Source organism: Elaeis guineensis, chromosome 4 (assembly GCF_000442705.2).
Source record: "Elaeis guineensis isolate ETL-2024a chromosome 4, EG11, whole genome shotgun sequence".
Taxonomy (NCBI): Eukaryota; Viridiplantae; Streptophyta; class Magnoliopsida; order Arecales; family Arecaceae; genus Elaeis; species Elaeis guineensis.
Window position 1 is genome coordinate 127,309,073 of NC_025996.2, and position 21,399 is coordinate 127,330,471.

Consider the following 21,399-nt stretch of genomic DNA (forward strand, 5'->3'; position numbering starts at 1 on the left):
TCTCCTCCCATATCCTGTCCTTGACCCGAGGGTCCATTAATCGTCAGTCTACGGATAGTATAGGAATAATATCGGATCGCCTCACAAGCACTCAGAAAAAAGAATGCATCTCTTGCACGGTCTTCCCTACTGTCCTCTCCTCCTGATCATACTCCATCATGATCGGATACTGGTGATTCCACACATGCAGCATGCATATGGGACTGTGAAATATCCTACTGGACGATGCACCTACAATGAAAATATATTACAAATATATAAGAGTGTGCAATAACTATAAAAGATAAATAAATAAATAATTGATACAATGAAAACCTACTCTCACTAGGATCATGCAACGTGGATGTCGGTGGAGCTAGTTCGATAGATGGAGTATGTACCAGAGATGTGACTATCGGTAGAGGCTCAGATGTGCCAGTGGGAGGAAGATGTGCCTGCGAAAGCCAAGACTGATGCGGTGGAAGGAGTATGTGCCTTCGAAGTCAATGCGAATGCAGAGGTGGATTCAGAGGCTGAGCTCCGCGTAGTCCATCGAGCGATAGGGGTGAAAGCTGGATGGCGTTTTGGTGCCATCATGTCCTGCAATGTTAATGAACATTAACAAATATAATATGTTGTTGAACAACAATATTAGTAGAGCATAAATAAATAAACACTAACATTTATACTAAGATGTTGACCTACTAGCATCCACAATATGGACATCACCATCGCTCCTGACAAATGTATCTAGAATCTTGACAACACCAAGCAAGTTTTATCCTAGAAGAACACTTTATATGCATGATCCAATATCGTCATCAATCTCGATATCATCAAAGATATGCCTAGGCACCATCCTCACAACAACACCCCATTGAGGCTAACGTAAAAACTTGACTAGTTTGGAAGGCAAGTATATACGATTCTTCAGTATGGAGATGGCGTTGCATATTGATGAGAGTAAAACTGTACTCATTAGTCTTCATCCCTGACTGAGACAAGATGTCTAACTAATCGCATTTCATCAACGCAACTCTCCCTTTAGAATGGTAGTCCAAGATGACTATCTTCTCCATTATCTCATAATAGTTCAGATCCTCCATACGAGGCTATAAATTTCTCGAGCTAGCATAACATCCAGTGGTGGCGCTCAACATCATGCCACTATTTTGTGTTGCCATATTTTGGACTCGATTGTGAATATTGAACCTATAGCCGTTGACGATGAGCTGTTTGTACTCACGTATGGTATGATTAAGTTCAATTGATAGAACACACACTTCATGGCTCACATTACAGAGCAGTAATCTCTACACCTAAGAATATGACACCTAATTAGTAAACATATTCAAATAGGATATACAAGGCAGGAATATGTACTCGCTTACATGATTTTTGAACCACTCAAAAAATATTTTGCTATGTATTTTTTTTCTACATGCTTAGAGCATCGTATTTTACTCTTATGACCTCTTTGTATTTGCTACATAAGTAACAAATTTAGATTTACTAGTACAATGAGATATTTTTTTTAAGTAATGAGAAATAAATAAGACTAAGTGACTCACTTTATGTATGGCTCAATGACGTCACAATTGAACAACATGTAGTGGTACACCTTATCCCTTTTCTTAAGGCTCAAATCAGTGAGGCAGTATGAAGTAGGCAGTCCATCTGACTGTGGAATAGACTCAAATGTAGGCTCAATTGGCTCATACTGATCATCCTGATTTCTCATTGATCGGTTACGATGTGTCTTAAGCTTGTTTAAGTATATAGTGCAAAAATTCATACACTCTTGACCCAAATAACCTTCTACTATGGATCCCTCCGGACGATTCATATTTCTTATATAAGATTTCAGTATTTGAATATTTCTCTCGGTGAGGTACATGTTAGATGTATGTCCTAAAAGCCAATATGGCTAACATATTATAATATTGCTAGGATACAATTTTATACTTAATATATTGATTTGATCAATAAAAGAATAAATTTATTTTTCATTCAAGTATGATGTGTCCTTGAATCATCCATCGAATTAACTTTTCAATACATATTCTCAAAGTATTGAGAATTTGAGACATATATTTAATTTCTAAATACTTTCGATCATAGTATCATCATAAAGACGGTGATCAATCCAGATAGATCAACACACAAATTACTTCTTTCGGGATAGATGAGTCTCTGGTCTATAGTGGAGAGACATTGAGTGATGAGTACGGATAGATGTTAGAGAACAACTAGTACTGAGTATGACCATATGAGAGATCACTTGGATATTTACTCAATCGTCAGTGATTGTTTTGATGCTATAGTTGTGTGAATGATCCTTTGACCTACGATAGTATGACTGCTTGCAGTGAAGCTGCTAGAGTTTGACTGACACATAAATATGATCTCAATGAGCCCCTATAGTGGATGTTGGTGATAGTTAGTCTACTATAAAAATAAGATACGTATTAAGATAGAATCTATCGACCTTGATAGAAAAGAGTAATCCTATAAAATTTGAGAGGCTAAGTTTGAAAGTCTGTGGCCACAACAGTATGATTGTTGAAAAAAAAATTTTATAAGAATCACAAATAGACTTGAGCTAATCGAATCTATCATATAACTGATGATGAAGTTTGATGATTTATCCATGATCTGCCATCTAGTCCGAACTCGTGATAGAAGGACCGAATCACATATTAACTACACATTGAGGTTCATTTTTTATTTTACTGGATTGCCACTACATACTGCTAGATGTCATTGGTGGATTGTGAGAGCTCACTAGAGTTGCTCAGGATCGATAATCTTTGATGAGTTAGAGTGAAATTATTCTGACCCATTGAAAAGAGTTTCAATGATACTATGATAGAGATCATTGTATATCTCACTATCGAATAGAATTGAACCTATGAGGTCACACAACCAATTAAGAGATTAGACTTGGAATAAGTAATTAGACTTATGAAGTCTCAATTGGGTTTAGAGAAATCTTATTGGGTTCAGGGTAACCTTGCTAGCACATGGTTGGATCCAATTTTTTTTTTTATTTTTGAATTTTTTATTTGATAAGATTAATTCAAACTTAATTACCCATTAATAATTTAAATGAATTAGATTTATTGGGCTCTAATTTTTGGATGTCTAAAATTTTGGAATAAATAAATTAAGGGTGTAAGTCCTTAATGAATTTTCTTAATAGTTTTGATTGGGTGTCACATGATTTGATCAAGTTATGCATCTCCACCTATTAGAGGGTGTGTGGATCTTTTATGGGGCATCCCTTGGGTGCAAAAGGGCGTGTGATTTTGTGGGTGCAAGAGCTCCAATCCAATTGTTGGAGCCTAATAGGTTTTCTAAAGAAAGTCAAATAACTTAAGTTATAAGAAAACATAATGCAAGTAGAACTTATATTAAGTACTTGTTTGGTTTTGAATAGGATTCAAACCTTATGCCTATTTAAAGGGACCTCCCTTAAGATCCCTAGGCACTTCAACCAGTAGCCCACACCCTCTCTTAGAGAGCTCTACGGCCCCTCTCTTCTCCTCTCCCTCTCTTCTCCCTTGGAGCATCAACGCCCAAGTGTTGGGCATCCCTTCTTCCTCCATGTCCAAAGGCTGTTGGGCATCCTCTTGTGTGCTAGTTTTTAGTCTATGATAGCAGCATAATCAAGGAAAGAAAAATAAGAGAAGAAGAAGATCAAGGAAAAAATCAAAGAGTTGATCATGATCCAGATTTCGTTCAGATTCGTAGGCTGATTTTTCTTGGAGAAGAAAAATTAATGTTGCCCAGCTATGCAACCCAAGAGGGGGGGGTGAATTGGGTTTCTAAAAATTTAGACTTAATTAATAACTTATGATGAACAAGACAAAGATTTTAATTCAATATTAATTACCTGAAACAGAATTGCAAGGATATAATAAAGAAATAAGGTAAAGCGATAAAGCATACCACAAACATAAGGATTTATAGTGGTTCGGTGCCAACCTTGCACCTACATCCACTCTCCAAGCTCCTACTTGGAAATTTTAATCCACTATGCTTGTATTCAATCTGAATACAAAACATCGGAAACTCCAACACTAGCTATCTCAAGCTATATCACTTATTTCTTGGGTACAAGTAAACCCAAAACACTCCGATTTCAGGTTCGGATCAACCTTTCCTTGTTTTGAAAATCCTCCAAAAACAAGAACAATTACTTACAAGAGTAAGATAATTTAGAGCACAGATTAATACAATAACAGCTCCTTAAATGAGCGAATATAACAATAAAAACTTTACTCAAATGAAGAAATCCTTTTTGAATTTTCTCAAGATGGATGAACGCTTGAACGAATGCTTGAGAAGAGGTTGATCGTTGATTGAAGATCTCTTGAAAGCTTTGAACGATCTCTAGATCAAAGTTGAAATAATAGGCGTGACAAATCCTCTCTTTGAAAGCTCTCGAATCTCTATCACAATCTCACGTGTGGATTTTGGATCCTCTTTTCTTTTTCTCTCAAATATCTCGTTGATCTCAGGCTTTTTCGTGCAGATTTCGGATCCTCTCTCTTCTCTTTGATCTCACGTTTGATCTGCTATTTAATCTGCAATTTCTTTCACCATTTGAAGCATTTTATTGCATTAGAAGCAAGAGAAAACAATTTAGGCAGATAAAGAGCCGTTAGAGGATTTTTAGGAAGCATAAAAGGCAATTAAAACGGGCAAAAAAATAGCCGTTGCTGACATTTTCAGTCGCAGGGGTCGACTCATGAGTCGACTCATGCTTCAGGGGTCGACTCATGAGTCGACCTCTGTTGCAAAAATCAGAGAATGCGTTTCTGGAAATTCTTGGCTCAAATCAGCAGGGGTCGACTCATGAGTCGACTCATGCCTTGTGGGTCGACTCATGAGTCGACTCACAGATCGTGCCAAGCCAGAAAACTAGCATGCCATGGATAATTTTTTACGTGCCAATCAGCTCATAGTGCCATGAGTTGACTCATGAGTCGACTCATGCACTCCAAACCTTCATAACTTCAAAAATATAAGTCCAAACACAATGAAATTTTCACCAATAGATTTCAAATCATTTGTTCTACCAAATGGTACTATCAAATCAGGATTTTAGTAAAATTATGATTTTGCCCTTGAAGAGCATAAGGATTTTTTCATTTTAAAATTATTTGTATCCCTTCAATCTGCTTTGTAATCATCAAAATCAATCTAGGAGCAACAATCTCCCCCTTTTTGATCATGACAAAACATTTGAACAAAAATATTTATGTGAATCACTAATTTCAAAAGAATGCATTATAGGTGTATATGCTTGAAAAGAGTATGATTCTTTTGGCATGTAATATTTATGCAAAAATAGTTTGTCCATTTTCTTAAAGATTTGAAAAGGGTATTAGATCATTTTGAGTTTAAGATATATCAGAGCAAGAAATAAATTTTGCAATGTGTCAGAGCAAGAAAAATAATTTTTACAATGTTATCAGAGAAAATTTCACACTGTATCAGAGCAAATTTTATAATGTATCAGAGCAAGTTAAAAGAAATTTTAGGGAATATCAGAGTAAGTTAAATTTCTTAAAATGTATCAAGGTAAATTGGAATTTTGAAGTATATCAGAGCATATTTAAATTTTTAAAGTAAATCAGAGCATATGTAAAGAAGTAATTTAAAAGTTACATAATTGCATTGTACTTAGCATTGTACTTTTGGTATTGTTCTTTAAATTCTTCAATTAATTTCTCATAATTTGTAATTTTGCTTTTGATGGGTTGCTTTTTCTTTAATTGCTCAATAATTTTTGATGGGTTGCTTTTTCTTTAATTGCTCAATAATTGAATTGCTTTTTGTTTAATTTCTCCCTCTTTTTCTCATAATTTAGGGTTTTGCTTTTAATGAGTTGCTTGCTTTTTGTTTAATTAAGGTTTTGCTTTTGATGAGTTGCGAGTTGCTTTTTGTTTAATTGTTTACTTTCTCCCCCTTTTTGACATCATCAGACATGGTTAACTTTTCTTTTTTCTGAAATATTCTTTAATTTCTCCCCTTTTAGAGTTTATCACAGAAGTTTGCTCCCCCTTAATATAGCAATTATCAACAGCAAACAACAACAAAGAGAAGACAATATTTCAACAAGAAGAATATATATAACCAAAATATGATCGACATCATTACAAAAGGTAGAAATATAAGTAAAAGATGATTCCATTAAAATCATAATTATTTCAATACATAGTTCATATTATAAAAATCAACCAGCTAATTGTCAATACATGGCCCCAAGGTACAGATCCTAGAACAAGATACTAACACCTAGGATCTAGTAATGATCAAGACAAGTCATGGATCGGAGTCATCAGATATGGTATGAGAAGCTGATGGATCAGAAGTGCGTCCTCTACCCCGTCTGCCTCTGGCACGAGCAGGAGAGCGAGATGAACTGGGTGGCTGAGTACGCTGAGATGCTAAGGACTGAACAGAAAGGGTGAGTTTGATGGAATCAAGTACGTTCAATGCTCTAGAAACAGATTGAAGTAGAGCAGTGAACTGAGTGGTAGCATGCTCACTCGATCCTCAGATCTCTCTCCTCAGTAACTCATATCCTCCCTCTAGTGCTCCTCTGAGCTTTTCTGCCTCTGCAGTGAGGTCTGTGACCTCAACAGTTGACTCCTGTGGCTTGGGATGGGCCAATGCAAGGACTTGCCCCTGCAAGTCTAGAACTCTGCCAGTCAATCTCCAGATTGTGTCTTCAAGTTGCTGGAACCGGATGGACTGATCTGAAATCATCTGAAATAAAGTGAAGATGTGGGGAGTAATGGTCTGATCAGAAGAAGTAGCTCCAGGTGCAAAAGAAGTACTACTCCACTGGCTAGACAGCAAAGAAGCCACATGCTGTGAAATATGCTCGATCTGATCGTCAGCCAGTCTGAACTCTGATGGAGGTGCTCTGCTCTCTGGCTGATACACTGGTGTGGGCATCCTAGTAAACTCTGAAGGGCCAGCCTCTGTATCAGGAATGAACTGTGTATCTGGTGATGCTGCCCTGAAATCATGTACAGGAGAAGATGGACCTTCTTCTTCTACTCTGCCTTCAGTTCTGTCTTCAGCTCTTGTTTCAGCTCTATCCTCAGTTCTTTCTTCAGAGCCCTTAATCCAACCACCATCAGTCTTTGTAATTCCCATTCTGTGCAGGCTGTGTTGGTTGAAAGTGTCCACATGAGATAGCTTGGTAGATGCCTCCCCCTCACAGCTAACTCCAAACCTCCTAAATACTCTAGTAAGGGCCATACCATAAGGCAAGTGTGCCTTGGATCTGTTCAAAGTTTCTCTCATGGCCTCTATCATAAGTGCAGGGAGGTTCAGTGGGGTCTGAGTGATGACATGAAACATGATACATACATCTCTGCCAGACAGTAGATCATGCCTACCACTCCTAGGAAAGAATAACTTTGTTACAATCTGATGCAGGACCCTCATCTCAATGGACAGAATCTTTGCTTCCAATTTGTTTAAACTTCCTGAATAGGTTTCTCCTAATTCTGATCCCCTCTTCTTTAATTGGGAGTTCCATATATGAGTATCCTTCACTAGGCAACTGAAGTATTTCTCCCAATATCCTAGAATCCAAGCAGATATCAATTCCCTTGACTGTTGAAGTCACTGACCCATTTCCATAATGTAGGTTCTGGTAGAATTCTCTAACTAGGTCAACATAGGTGACTTCTTTAAGGGAGCAGTAGAGTTCCCATCCTTGGTTTTTAATTTTACTTGTAAAAGTAAAGCCTTCTTTCTCAAAGAACTGAAAATCTATATTCTTCCCGGTTTCTACTTTTCTATCAGAAAGAGGATTCACACCGGGGCTCATGGAGGATTGAGAGGGACCTTGAGCAGGTACTGAAACTAGAGTGGGAGCACTGGAAGACTGACCAGCTTGCCTTTTCTTTCTGACAATTTCTTCAGGCTCACGGATTGACTTTCTTCTTTGGGGAAGCTTCATCTTTGGAGCCATATCCACTATAGTAGCAGGCAAGGAGACTTGAATTGAGTGAAGGAGGGATCACAAGAGAGTGAAGAAGGATTTTGGTGGAGAAAAGAAGTGGATTTTGGAAGTTCGGTAAAGTGCTAGGGCACGTTCCAACCGCGCCAAGCAATGCGAGAAAGCACAGAAAAATTCTTTTTCAAGGTGGCGATTTTTGGTGGAGAGGAGGAGGGAGAATTGCTTCGAATTGGATCCTTGGATTTGGAACAAAAAGAATTGGAGAAGTCGGCTTTTGGAAGGAAGACGATGAGAAGATGAGTCGTCTCACGAACAGAGATTCAGTATAAAAACAATGAACCCGATGGAAGTTGGTGGGATTTACAAGTTTGCCATTGAGTCGACTCATGGGGGTCGACTCATGAAGTTCAGAAATTCAGAAAAAAATACGAATAAATTCCAGAAAAATTCAAACTTTTGGGAGAAGGAATTTTGCTCAATAATAAGTTTTTAGAAAGATAAATTTGAGCTTTTGGGACCAGGGTAGATGTTGGAAATTGAGCTCTAAGAATATTTGACATCAATTCTTGGAAATTGAGAGAGAATTTAGGCATATGGATCTAGAATTCCTAGATTTCTCCTAATTTCACAGAATCTATCCTCACTAAGGATCTTTGTAAAGATATCAGCTAATTAGTTTTCAGTGCAAACATATTCAAGAATTACATTTTTGTTTTGAACATGTTCTCTTATGAAATGATGTCTTATTTCAATATGTTTGGATCTTGAGTGTTGAATTGGATTTTTAGATAGATTTATGGCACTTGTGTTGTCACATCTTATTGGTGTTTCATTAAGTTTGATTCCAAAGTCTTCGAGTTGTTGCTTAATCCACAAGATTTGAGCACAACAACTTTCGGCTGCAATGTATTCGGCCTCAGCCGTAGACAGTGCCACCGAATTTTATTTCTTACTAAACCATGAGATTAGGTTAACTCCAAGAAATTGGCAAGTTTCACTTGTGCTTTTTCTATCTAATTTACATCCAGCAAAATCAGCATCTGAATATCCTAATAAATTAATTTGTGAGTCCTTAGAGTACCATAACCCTAGAGTTTGTGTACCATTTAAGTATCTAAGGATTCTTTTAACAGCATTCAAATGAGATTCTTTAGGATTAGATTGATATCTAGCACATAAACAAACACTAAACATGATATCAGGCCTACTTGCAGTTAAATATAATAATGAGCCAATCATACCTCTATAGTATTTTAAGTCTACGCTTTTACCTTCATCATCCTTGTCAAGCTTACATGAGGGACTCATTGGTGTGCCAATTGGTTTGCAGTTCTCCATTCCAAATCTTTTGAGTAGTTCCTTGGTGTACTTGCTTTGGGTGATGGAGATTCCCTTTTTTGATTGTTTGATTTGGAGTCCGAGGAAGAAGGTGAGTTCTCCCATCATGCTCATCTCGAACTCCCCCTGCATAAGCTTAGCAAAGTCTTGACAAAGGGATTCATTAGTAGACCCAAAAATTATGTCATCAACATAAATTTGTATAACTAGCATATCATTTTGATTTTTTTTAATAAATAGGGTTGTATCTATATTGCCTCTTGAAAAACTATTATTTAGTAGAAATTTGCTTAGCCTTTCATACCATGCTCTAGGTGCTTGTTTTAATCCATATAAAGCTTTATTTAATCTAAAGACATGATTAGGAAAAGTATGACTTTCAAATCCAGGGGGTTGTTCTACATATACTTCTTCAGAGATATAACCATTTAAAAATGCACTTTTAACATCCATTTGAAATAACTTGAATTTCATAAAGCAAGCATATGCAAGAAGAAGTCTAATAGCTTCTAATCTAGCAACAGGTGCAAAGGTTTCATCAAAATCAATTCCTTCTTCTTGATTATATCCCTTAGCAACCAGTCTTGCTTTATTTCTAATTATATTTCCATGCTCATCTAATTTGTTTCTAAAGACCCATTTTGTGCCAATTATTGAATAATCTTTAGGTCTTGATACTAAGGTCCAAACATTATTTCTTTCAAATTGATTAAGTTCCTCTTGCATAGCATTAATCCAATTATGATCATTTTCAGCTTCTTCAAAAGTTTTAGGTTCAAGATGAGATACAAAAGCACAATGATTAACTACATCTCTAAGTGAAGAACGGGTTTTTACCCCATGCATAGGATCACCAATAATTAACTTCTTAGGGTGGTTGTGAACATACCTCCATTCCTTGGGTAGGTCATTTGTACCTTGAGGTTGTTCTTGAGTTTCTTCATCTTTCTCATTTTGTTCGTCTTCTTGATCCTTGTCTTCTAGAGTTGCTGAATTTTTCAGAGTGATCTCCTTCATACCTTCTATTAGTGGATCTGCATCATCAACACCCTCATTCTTCCTTGAAGGAAGATCGTTAGATTCATCAAAAACAACATGTATGGATTCCTCAACTACTAAAGTTCTTTTGTTGAAAACTCTAAATGTTTTACTAGTTGAGGAGTAACCTAGAAAGATTGCTTCATCTGATTTTGCATCAAATTTACCAAGTTTTTCTTTACCATTATTTAATACAAAATATCGACAACCAAAGACATGAAAATATGCAATATTTGGTTTTCTTCCTTTCCAAAGTTCATAAGGGGTTTTCTTTAAAAATTGTCTAATCAAAGCACGATTTAAAATGTAACATGCTGTGTTAATTACTTCCGTCCAAAAATATCTTGGAAGGTTGCTTTCACAAAGTATGGTACGGGCCATTTCTTCTAAGGTTCTGTTTTTCCTTTCAACTACCCCATTCTGTTGGGGTGTCCTAGGAGCAGAGAAGTTATGGCCAATTCCATTTTCATCACAAAAATTTTCAAAATTTTGATTTTCAAATTCAGTTCCATGATCACTTCTAATATTTTGAATTGAAAACCCTTTTTCATTAGTGACTTTTCGATGAAATTTAGTGAAAATATGAAAAGTTTCATTTTTGTGAGCCAAAAAGAAAACCCAAGTAAAACGAGAGTAATCATCTATTATTACAAATTCATATCGTTTTCCTCCTAGACTAGTGGTTCTAGTTGGTCCAAATAAGTCCATATGTAAGAGCTCTAATGGTTTAGAAGTTGAAACAGTGTTTTTGGATTTAAATGATACTCTAGTTTGTTTACCTAATTGGCATGCATCACAAATTCTGTCCTTTTCAAAATTCAGTTTTGGCAAACCAAGTACTAAATCTTTCTTAATTAATTTTGAAAGAGAATGCATGCTAATATGTGCAAGTCTACGATGCCACAGCCAACTAGTCTCATTAATCTTAGCATTCAAGGATACTAGGCATTGCATGTCTAATTTAGCTAAATCATTCAAATCTACCATATAAACATTGCCATGCCTATGTCCTATAAATTTAATGCCATCGTTAATGGGACTGGTCACAATGCAAACAGATGATTCAAAAACTACTTTATACCCTTTATCATAGAATTGACTAATGCTAAGTAAGTTATGCTTTAAACCTTTAACTAATAAAACATTCTCAATGTATTTGGAGGGAGTGATACCAATGTTACCTATCCCGATGATCTTTCCTTTGCCATTATCTCCAAAGGTGACCATCCCTCCATCCTTAGCATCAAGCGTGATGAATTGTGATTCATCACCAGTCATGTGTCTCGAGCATCCACTGTCAAGATACCATTTTCTGTTTCCTTCTTGGGATGCTAGACACACCTGCAAGCAGAGGTCAAGTTTCTGTCTTAGGTACCCAAGCTTTCTTGGATCCTTTTTGGTTAGTCAAAATGGTTCCTTTTGGAACCCATATTTTCTTTGTGTTTGCATATTTGTTAATAAGACATGTGTATGATTTATGTCCTATTCTTCCACATTTGAAACAAGTAATACTTGTAGACTTGTTACTTGAATAATTTACATAAATATCCTTCAAAAATTTTTGATTTTTCAGAGGTTTATAGCCAAGTCCAGCCTTATCATATATAGCTTTCTGATTATCAAGGATCATATTTAGTTTGTTTGAACTTAAGGTGAACTTATCTATTATAGGTTTCAGCTTGTTAATTTCATTTTTTAAGTTTTGATTTTCTTGAATCAAAGTGGTTTTTTCAATTGAAAGGTTTTCAGCATGTTTTACTAAGGACTGATTTTCTAATTTCAGGTCTTTGTTTTTCTTCCCTAGTTTTTTTAATTCATCAATTGAATCATAGAAAGCTTCATGCAATTCTTCAAAAGTAAAATCACTAGTGGATTCAGAAGTTACCTCATTTTCGTGTGCCATCAGGCACAGGTTGGCTTGTTCTGTAGAGGTTTCCTCGTCGGAGCTTGAGTCATCACTCGCACTCCAAGTCGCCATCATTGCCTTCTTTTTGAACTTCTTTGGACCTTTCTTCAGTTGTGGACATTCGGATCTGAAATGCCCCGGCTTCTTGCACTCGTAGCATATAAGGGGTTGATCTTTCTCTTTTTCTTTGCCTTGTTCCCCTTTTGTGAATTTCTTTCTCATCCCCTGTTCCCTTTTTCTTAGAAACTTCTTAAATTTTCGGGTGATGAGTGCCATCTCTTCATCCTGTTCTTCATCTTCAGAGTCATCCGTTTCATAATCAGGCGAAGTTATAGATTTGAGGGCAATGGTTCTTTTCTTTTTGACTTCATCCTCTTGATGTTGCTTCATGCTAAGTTCATAAGTCATCAAGGATCCAAGAAGCTCTTCTAGAGGTAGAATGTTCAAGTCCTTTGCTTCTTGGATGGCAGTCACCTTAGCTTCCCAAGTTCTTGGCAATGACCTGAGAATCTTCCTTACAAGCTCACTGTTAGTATAAGATTTGCCAAAACTATTCAAACCATTTATTATATCAGTAAAACGAGTAAACATAGCAGTTATGGACTCATCATGCTCTATTTTGAACAATTCATATTTATGTACAAGCATGTTTATTTTAGACTCTTTTACTTGATTTGTTCCCTCATGGGTTACTTCTAATCTATCCCATATTTCTTTAGCAGATGAATAAGTAGAAATACGATTAAATTCACTTGCATCTAGTGCACAATAAAGAACATTCATGGCTTTGGCATTTAATTGTGCCAATTTCTTGTCAACCTCATCCCATTCTTTTTTGGGTTTGGTTGACTCCTCACCATCTATAATCTTGGTGGGTGTGTGAGGACCGTTCACTATGATACTCCACATATCATAGTCGAGTGCTTGTATGAAAATCTTCATCCGAGCTTTCCAATAGGTGTAATTAGACCCATTGAAAAGTGGAGGTCGGTTTGTTGATTGCCTCTCGGCTAGAGAAGTACCAACATGGGTTGCCATAGATCTTTGGCTCTTTGATTGTTAGATCAAAGAAGGGCTAGAGCACCAGGCTCTGATACCACTTGTTGCCCAGCTATGCAACCCAAGAGGAGGGGGGTGAATTGGGTTTCTAAAAATTTAGACTTAATTAATAACTTATGATGAACAAGACAAAGATTTTAATTCAATATTAATTACCTGAAACAGAATTGCAAGGATATAATAAAGAAATAAGGTAAAGCGATAAAGCACACCACAAACACAAGGATTTATAGTGGTTCGGTGCCAACCTTGCACCTACATCCACTCCCCAAGCTCCTACTTGGGAATTTCAATCCACTATGCTTGTATTCAACCTGAATACAAAACGTCGGAAACTCCGACACTAGCTATCTCAAGCTAGATCACTTGTTTCTCGGGTACAAGTAAACCCAAAATACTCTGATTTCAGGTTCGGATCAACCTTTCCTTGTTTTGGAAATCCTCCAAAAATAAGAACAATTACTTACAAGAGTAAGATAATTTAGAGCACAGATTAATACAATAACAGCTCCTTAAATGAGCGAATATAACAATAAAAACTTTACTCAAATGAAGAAATCCTTTTTGAATTTTTTCAAGATGGATGAACGCTTGAACGAATGCTTGAGAAGAAGTTGATCGTTGATTGAAGATCTCTTGAAAGCTTTGAACGATCTCTAGATCAAAGTTGAAACAATAGGCGTGACAAATCCTCTCTTTGAAAGCTCTCAAATCTCTATCACAATCTCACGTGTGGATTTTGGATCCTCTTTTCTTTTTCTCTCAAATATCTCGTTGATCTCAGGCTTTTTCGTGCAGATTTCGGATCCTCTCTCTTCTCTTTGATCTCACGTTTGATCTGCTATTTAATCTGCAATTTCTTTCACCATTTGAAGTATTTTATTGCATTAGAAGCAAGAGAAAATAATTTAGGCAGATAAAGAGTCGTTAGAGGATTTTTAGGAAGCATAAAAGGTAATTAAAATGGGCAAAAAAATAGCCGTTGCTGACATTTTCAGTCGCAGGGGTCGACTCATGAGTCGACTCATGCTTCAGGGGTCGACTCATGAGTCGACCTCTGTTGCAAAAACCAGAGAATGCATTTCTGGAAATTCTTGGCTCAAATCAGCAGGGGTCGACTCATGAGTCGACTCATGCCTTGTGGGTCGACTCATGAGTCGACTCACAGGTCGTGCCAAGCCAGAAAATTAGCGTGCCATGGGTAATTTTTTGCGTGCCAATCAGCTCATAGTGCCATGAGTTGACTCATGAGTCGACTCATGCACTCCAAACCTTCATAACTTCAAAAATATAAGTCCAAACACAATGAAATTTTCACCAATAGATTTCAAATCATTTGTTCTACCAAATGGTACTATCAAATCAGGATTTTAGTGAAATTATGATTTTGCCCTTGAAGAGCATAAGGACTTTTTCATTTTAAAATTATTTGTATCCCTTCAATCTGCTTTGTAATCATCAAAATCAATCTAGGAGCAACAATTAATTTTAAAAGGACTGTTTCAGACTGATTCTGAGTGGATACCCATAGAGGTCGGATACTTACATAGCTAAGAGAGAGTCTCTTCTCTTTCAGATTCAGATTTGAAGAAAGAAATTACGAAACAAGTATGTGATTCGATCACATATTAAATTTTAGCATATGTTCAATTCAGCATATAAAGTAGATCCTTGTAGTTTATATTTTATGTATGCATGATATAGATTAAAAGAAATTTTTATCTTCTATTCTGCTATGATGTTTAGAAAATAAAATTTTTGAAACATACATGCATACCCCGACATGAAAATTCCAACAGTGGTATCAAAGCCACGAATTCATATACATGAAATTGACATATATGTTTTGAAAAAAATTTTAAAATCTAATTTTTTTTTAATACATGAGATATATAAATAAATATTTTAATCTAAAATTTATTTTAAATTTAATTTTAAAATATATAGTTGATATGTTAAAACATACATAGATCTGAATTTTGATCTAGAACAGTTTTTAGTTCATGTTCATATGATATGTAGATGCATGCATAAATCTAAAATTTTGTTTGACCTAATTCATGATTCATATATGAGATATATAATTATATATTTAAGTCAGATAATTATTTTTAATATGATTTATGATTTGTATACGAGATATATGATATCATGTATTGATCTAAATTTTGGTTAGATTTGAATTTTACATATATATATGAGATATATATTTGTATGTTAAATTTGAAAATTATTTCATGATTTAAAACTTACTTTTTATGTAAAAAATTTAGATCTAAAATTTAATTTTAGAATCTAAAATTTATGTTTATGCATAAAAATTTTGTTTATGAAAAAATCAAAAATTAGGTTATGTAATTAGATTGCATCTAGGATTTTGATTTAAACATTATGGATCTAATTTGATAAGTAATTGATCAAATTGAGTCAAGTATTGATAAAAATTAGACCAATTAAGTTAAATAATTATGTAATTATTATTGATCAAATCGATTAAAATTCATATGTAAAATCGATTGAAACCCATATGTAAAATCGATTAACCTAAGGATCTAATTTAGCTCAATAGCTTGAGTCTAATTCACTTGAGTTAACCTATTTAGACCAATTGACCTATTGATGTCTCAGGTAAGTAATTGAGAGATGGTTATTTAATTGATTCCGTTAGTTGACCTGATCAATTTATTAGTGTACGAGGAAAGCAACAGGGGGACCCCATCGATCTCGACTTATCTGACCAATTTGAAAGATTGAGTCTTCAATAAGGTTGCCTGATATTTTGATTTAGCCCATACTAATTAGATCGATCATATGATGACTGATTAGATGAGACCTAAACCTAAATCTTCCCATAAAAATTAAGTCCTTAGGTCTTCCATTATTGTAGACGTGCGGGCATGCTACTGGTGTTGATTGTTCTCGACTGGTTATAGTGGTTTAGTTGTATCAGGATTATGCAACCACTCTATTAGCAAAGAGTTGCTCCAGGATGAGGATGGGGTTGGACTCAATAACTGTTAGGTGAGGGATCCAATGATAGCCTTGCACCTACTTGTGAACGGTGGGTTGGACTTAACTAAAGAGTGTGGTCAATAACTGTTAGGTGAGCCTACATGACTTAGAGACCAAGTCGCTGCAACATGCTTAGAGAAGTATCTGGGTAAAGAGTTATCCACACATCGATGTGCATATTATCAACAACTGTTAGGTGAGGTACATGACATCAGTGGGATCGTAGCACCCACTAGAAATTTTTTTATCACGTTAGGGTTTTCATTTTTCACCCGAAGAGTGGAGGGATCCAAAAAATTAGTGGGAGTCATTGTTTGCATCTTAAAATTTTTAGAAGTAAATATAATTTTAAGGTACAAAAGTCTAACTTGAATATCTACTCTCGCAGTTAAATAATGTCAACCTCAAACCTTCTAGTCCGCATCTTTGAAACCAATCGTTTGATCGAAACTAATTACAAAGACTAGCTCAAAAACCTCAGGATTATCCTGACTTTAAAAAAATTAGATCATATACTCGACCAGAAACCCATAGTGTTACCAAACTATTTTACTACTGAGCAAAGAGCAGCCTTTGAAAAGTGGACGGATGAAGAAAGTCAGGTCAAGTGCTATGTGCTGGCATCTATGTCAAATGAGTTGTAAAACCAGTATGAGCATATGCCCACTTCCAGGACTATGATCACTCACCTACAAGAGTTGTATGGTATGCAGAGCCATATAGCACACTTTGAAGTATCTAAAAGACTCTTCAACTTGAAGATACGTAAAGGGTAGTCGATCCATGAGTACTGTATGACAGTGATCAAAGATATTGAGGAGTTTGGGAAGCTCGAGCTTGAAATACAAAAAAAATTACAGATGGATTTGATCCTTCAATCTCTTATGAGTTTATATAGTCAATTTATTATAAATTTTCATATAAACAAACTCGATTGCATCATACCCAAATTAGTCAACATGTTGGTCACTACGGAAGAAACTTTGAAGAGTTCAAGGGGCACTGTTCTCACTGTAGAGCAGACTTCTTTCAAGAGAAAGTCTACTTGGAAGAAGAAGACAAAATCTGTTAAGAAGCAAAAGAAAAAGAGCAAGCCAAAAAAGGATGTTCCAAAGAAGGCCGAAGTAAAGGGAAAGTGTTTCCACTATGATGCTGAAGGCCACTAGAGGTGGAACTATTCACTTTATCTAGAGAGTCTAAAGACCAAAAAGGGTGATAAACCTTCAGAAAGTATGCTCGAAATTGAATCTAATCTTACATTTTTTTCTACTTCTAGTTGGGTGTTAGACTCTGGCTTGAGTGCTCATATATGTACCTCAATGCAGGATCTAATCGAAAGTAAGAGGTTGAGGGAAGGTGATATGATCCTTCGGATCAGCAATGGAGCAAAAGTTACTGTAGAAATCATTGACACTTATCCTCTTCGATTACCGTCAGGGTTTAGATTAGATTTAAAAGACTGTTATTTTATTCCTGTAGCTAGTCAAAATTTGATTTTTGTGTCTGTGCTAGCACAGAAAGGTTTTGAAATTAATTTTAATAAAAACTTTTATTCTATTTATTTATAAAATAATTTAGTTACATGAGATCTTTTAATTGACAGTCTATATCACTTGCATGTTGATGCGAATATGAATTTGAATGAGCAAATAGTGAGTGCCATAGGTCAAAAAAGACTCAGAGATAAAATTAACTAGAAGTACTTGTGGCATCATAAAGTAGACCATATTGAAGAGAACAGGATAAATAAATTAAAAAAAGATGGAATCCTCAGCTCTCTTAACCCAGAGTCATATCCAGCTTGCGAATCTTGTCTTCAAAAAAAAATAGCCAAGTTATCCTTTGTAGGACACGAAGAAAGGGCCACTGAGTTACTTGCCCTGATACACACTGATGTGTATGGGTTATTTGATGTGCATGGGTTATTTGATGTACAGATTAGGAGTGGTTACAGCTACTTCATTACCTTTATCGATGATCTATCTAGGTATGGGTATATGTATCTAATAAAACATAAGTCTGAAGCCTTTGAAAAATTTAAAAAATTCAGAAATGAAGTAGAGAGATAAACAAGCAAGTCCATTAAAGTTCTTCGATCTGATCAAGAAGGTGAATATCTTAGTCAAAAATTTTTGAGATATCTTAAAGATAACGGCATAGTCTCTCAATAGACTCCTCCTAAAATACCTCAGCTCAATGGGATATCCGAAAGGAGGAACAGAATCCTATTAGATATGGTCAGATCCATGATGAGCTTCACTGATCTACCCTTATATCTTTGGAGACGTTCCTTATTAACTGTCATTCACTTATTAAATAGGGTTCCATCAAAATCCATTCCTACCACATCATATGAGATATGGTACGATAAGAAGTCGAGTTTAGGTTATCGTAAGACTTGGGGATATCCGGCCTATGTCAAGAGATAGATGGTTGATAAATTAGAGGATAGATCTGTAATAGCTCATTTTATAGGGTACCCAAAAGAATCAATGGGATGCTACTTCTACTTTCTATAAGATCACAATGTAATTGTGAGTCAGAACGTCATATTTTTAGAAAAATAATTTATCTAGGATGGTGGCAGTGGAAGGTTAGTTGAGCTCGAAGAGAAAGTCTCTGAAGAACAAAGAGCTATAGATCCTCCGAAACCCATTATTGAGTTAGTAGTTGAAGTTTATCTACCATCTCGTAGATCTAGTAGGGTCTCCCAACTTTTTGAAAGGTACATGAGTATGCTTACAGATAAAGTAAAGAAATTATTCCTTATAGGAGATAAAGTTCATGGTGATAATCCTGATACCTTTGATAAGGTGATGTCTAACATCGATTCTGAGAAATGGTTAGATGCAATGAAGTTAGAAATTGACTCGATGTACTCGAATCAAGTATGAACCTTAGTAGATCCATCTGAGAGTATAGTACCTGTTGGTGCAAAAATCTGCTTGCGTTGGAGAAGCTGGAGTCGAGGGAGTCGCGGTCACCGTCGGGACCTGCAAAAGAAGTCTAAACCGGAGGTGGGGTTGCTCCGGCAAGACCCTCCGATGCTCAAGTCAGTTCTCTGCCTCAACAAGAATGGAGTGCTTGAACAAAAATTTTAGCAGAGTTTTGGGATAGAAAATAGAGCTTAGAGAATAACGTATTTAGGGCCCCCTTTTATAGGCGAAGGGGGCAGCAGACTGATAGCGATATCTGTAATCGTGTGGCAGTGGGCTGCCCAGAGTCAGGCGGAGTTTGTTGCGAAGAGTAGTGGATTGGGATCGTGGCCACCGTCGGGACGTGCCACATGGAGTCTATTGCGGGTAGTGGAACGGCATCCATTGTCGCGACTTGCCAGGAGGTGGGAGGAATCACGCAGTATCCGTCGCAGGGAGTGGAGCAGAATCATAGTCATTATGGCGATCTGCCAGGGAGTGATGGAGCCGTGCGGAATCCATCGCAGGAGGTGGAGCAGTGTCGTGGCCGTTACTGCGGCCTGCCAGGGAGTGATGGAGCTGTGCAGAATCCATCGCAGGAGGTGGAGCAGTGTCGTGGCCGTTAATGTGGCCTGCCAGGGAGTGATGGAGCCACGCAGAATCTATTACAGGAGGTGGACCAAGGTCGTGGCTGTTACTACGGCCTACCAGTGGGCCCAGGCCTGTCGGCCGAAGTTCGGCTGGAGTGTCTGGTGGAGAGAGGTGGCTAGCCACCTGTCTGAGAGGAGCTCGGAGTCCGACTCCCGTAGGAGTCCTGACGAAGTCTTCTTTCAGTCGGAGTTGGGGACGAAGACCGGCTCCCGTAGGAGTCCGAGCGGAGTCCACCTACAATTGGCGTCGGGGGTGAAGTCCGACTTTCGTAGGAGTCCGGACAGAGTCTTCCTGCAGCCAGAGCTGGGGACGAGGTCCAGCTCCCGTAGGAGTCCGGGCGGAGTCTACCTGTAATTAAAGTCAGAGGTGAAGTCCGGCTCCCGTAGGAGTCCGGACGAAGTTTACCAGCAGTCAAAGTCGGGGATGAAGCCCGACTCCCGTAGGGGCCCGGATGGAGTCTTCCTGCAGTCGAAGTTGGGGATGAGGTCCGGCTCCCGTAGGGGCCCGGACGGAGTCTTTCTGTAGCCAGAGTTGGGGATGAGGTCTAGCTCCCGTAGGAGTCCGGGCAGAGTCTACCTGCAATTGGAGTTGAGGGTGAAGTCCGGCTCCCGTAGGAGTCCGGATGAAGTTTATCTGCAATTGGAGTCGTGGGCGGAGTTCGGCTCCCGTAGGAGTCCGGACGAAGTTTACCTGCAATTGGAGTCGTGGGCGGAGTCCGACTCCCGTAGGAGTCCAGACAGAGTCTTCCTGCAGTCGGAGCTGGGATGAGATCAGACTCCCATAGGAGTCCGAGTGAAGTCCACCTGCAATTAAAATCGGGGGTGAAGTCCGGCTCCCGTAGGAGTCCGGACGAAGTCTGCCTGCAATTAGAATCGGGGGCGAGGTCCGACTCCCGTAGGAGTCCGGACGAGGTTTACCCACAGCTGGAGTCGTGGGAGAAGTCCGGCTCCCGTAGGAGTCCGGATAAAGTCTGCCTGCGGTTGAAGTCGGGGGCGAAGTCTGGCTCCCGTAGGAGTCCGGACGGAGTCTTCCTGCAGCCGAAGCTGGGGACGAGGTCTGACTCTCATAGGAGTCTGGGCAGAGTCTACCTGCAATTGGAGTTGAGGGTGAAGTCCGGCTCCCGTAGGAGTCCGGATGAAGTTTACCTGCAATTGGAGTCGTGGGCGGAGTCCGGCTCCCGTAGGAGTTCGGACGAAGTTTACCTACAATTGGAGTCGTGGGCAGAGTCCAGCTCCCATAGAAGTCCGGACAAAGTCTGCCTGCGATTGAAGTCGGAGGCAAAGTCCGGCTCCCGTAGGAGTCTGGACAGAGTCTTCCTGCAGTCGGAGCTGGGGATGAGGTCCGGCTCCCGTAGGAGTCCGGGCAGAGTCTACCTGCAATTGGAGTTGAGGGTGAAGTCTGGCTCCCGTAGGAGTCCGGATGAAGTTTACCTGCAATTGGAGTCGTGGGCGGAGTCCGGACGAAGTTTACCTGCAATTGGAGTCATGGGCGGAGTCCGGCTCCCGTAGGAG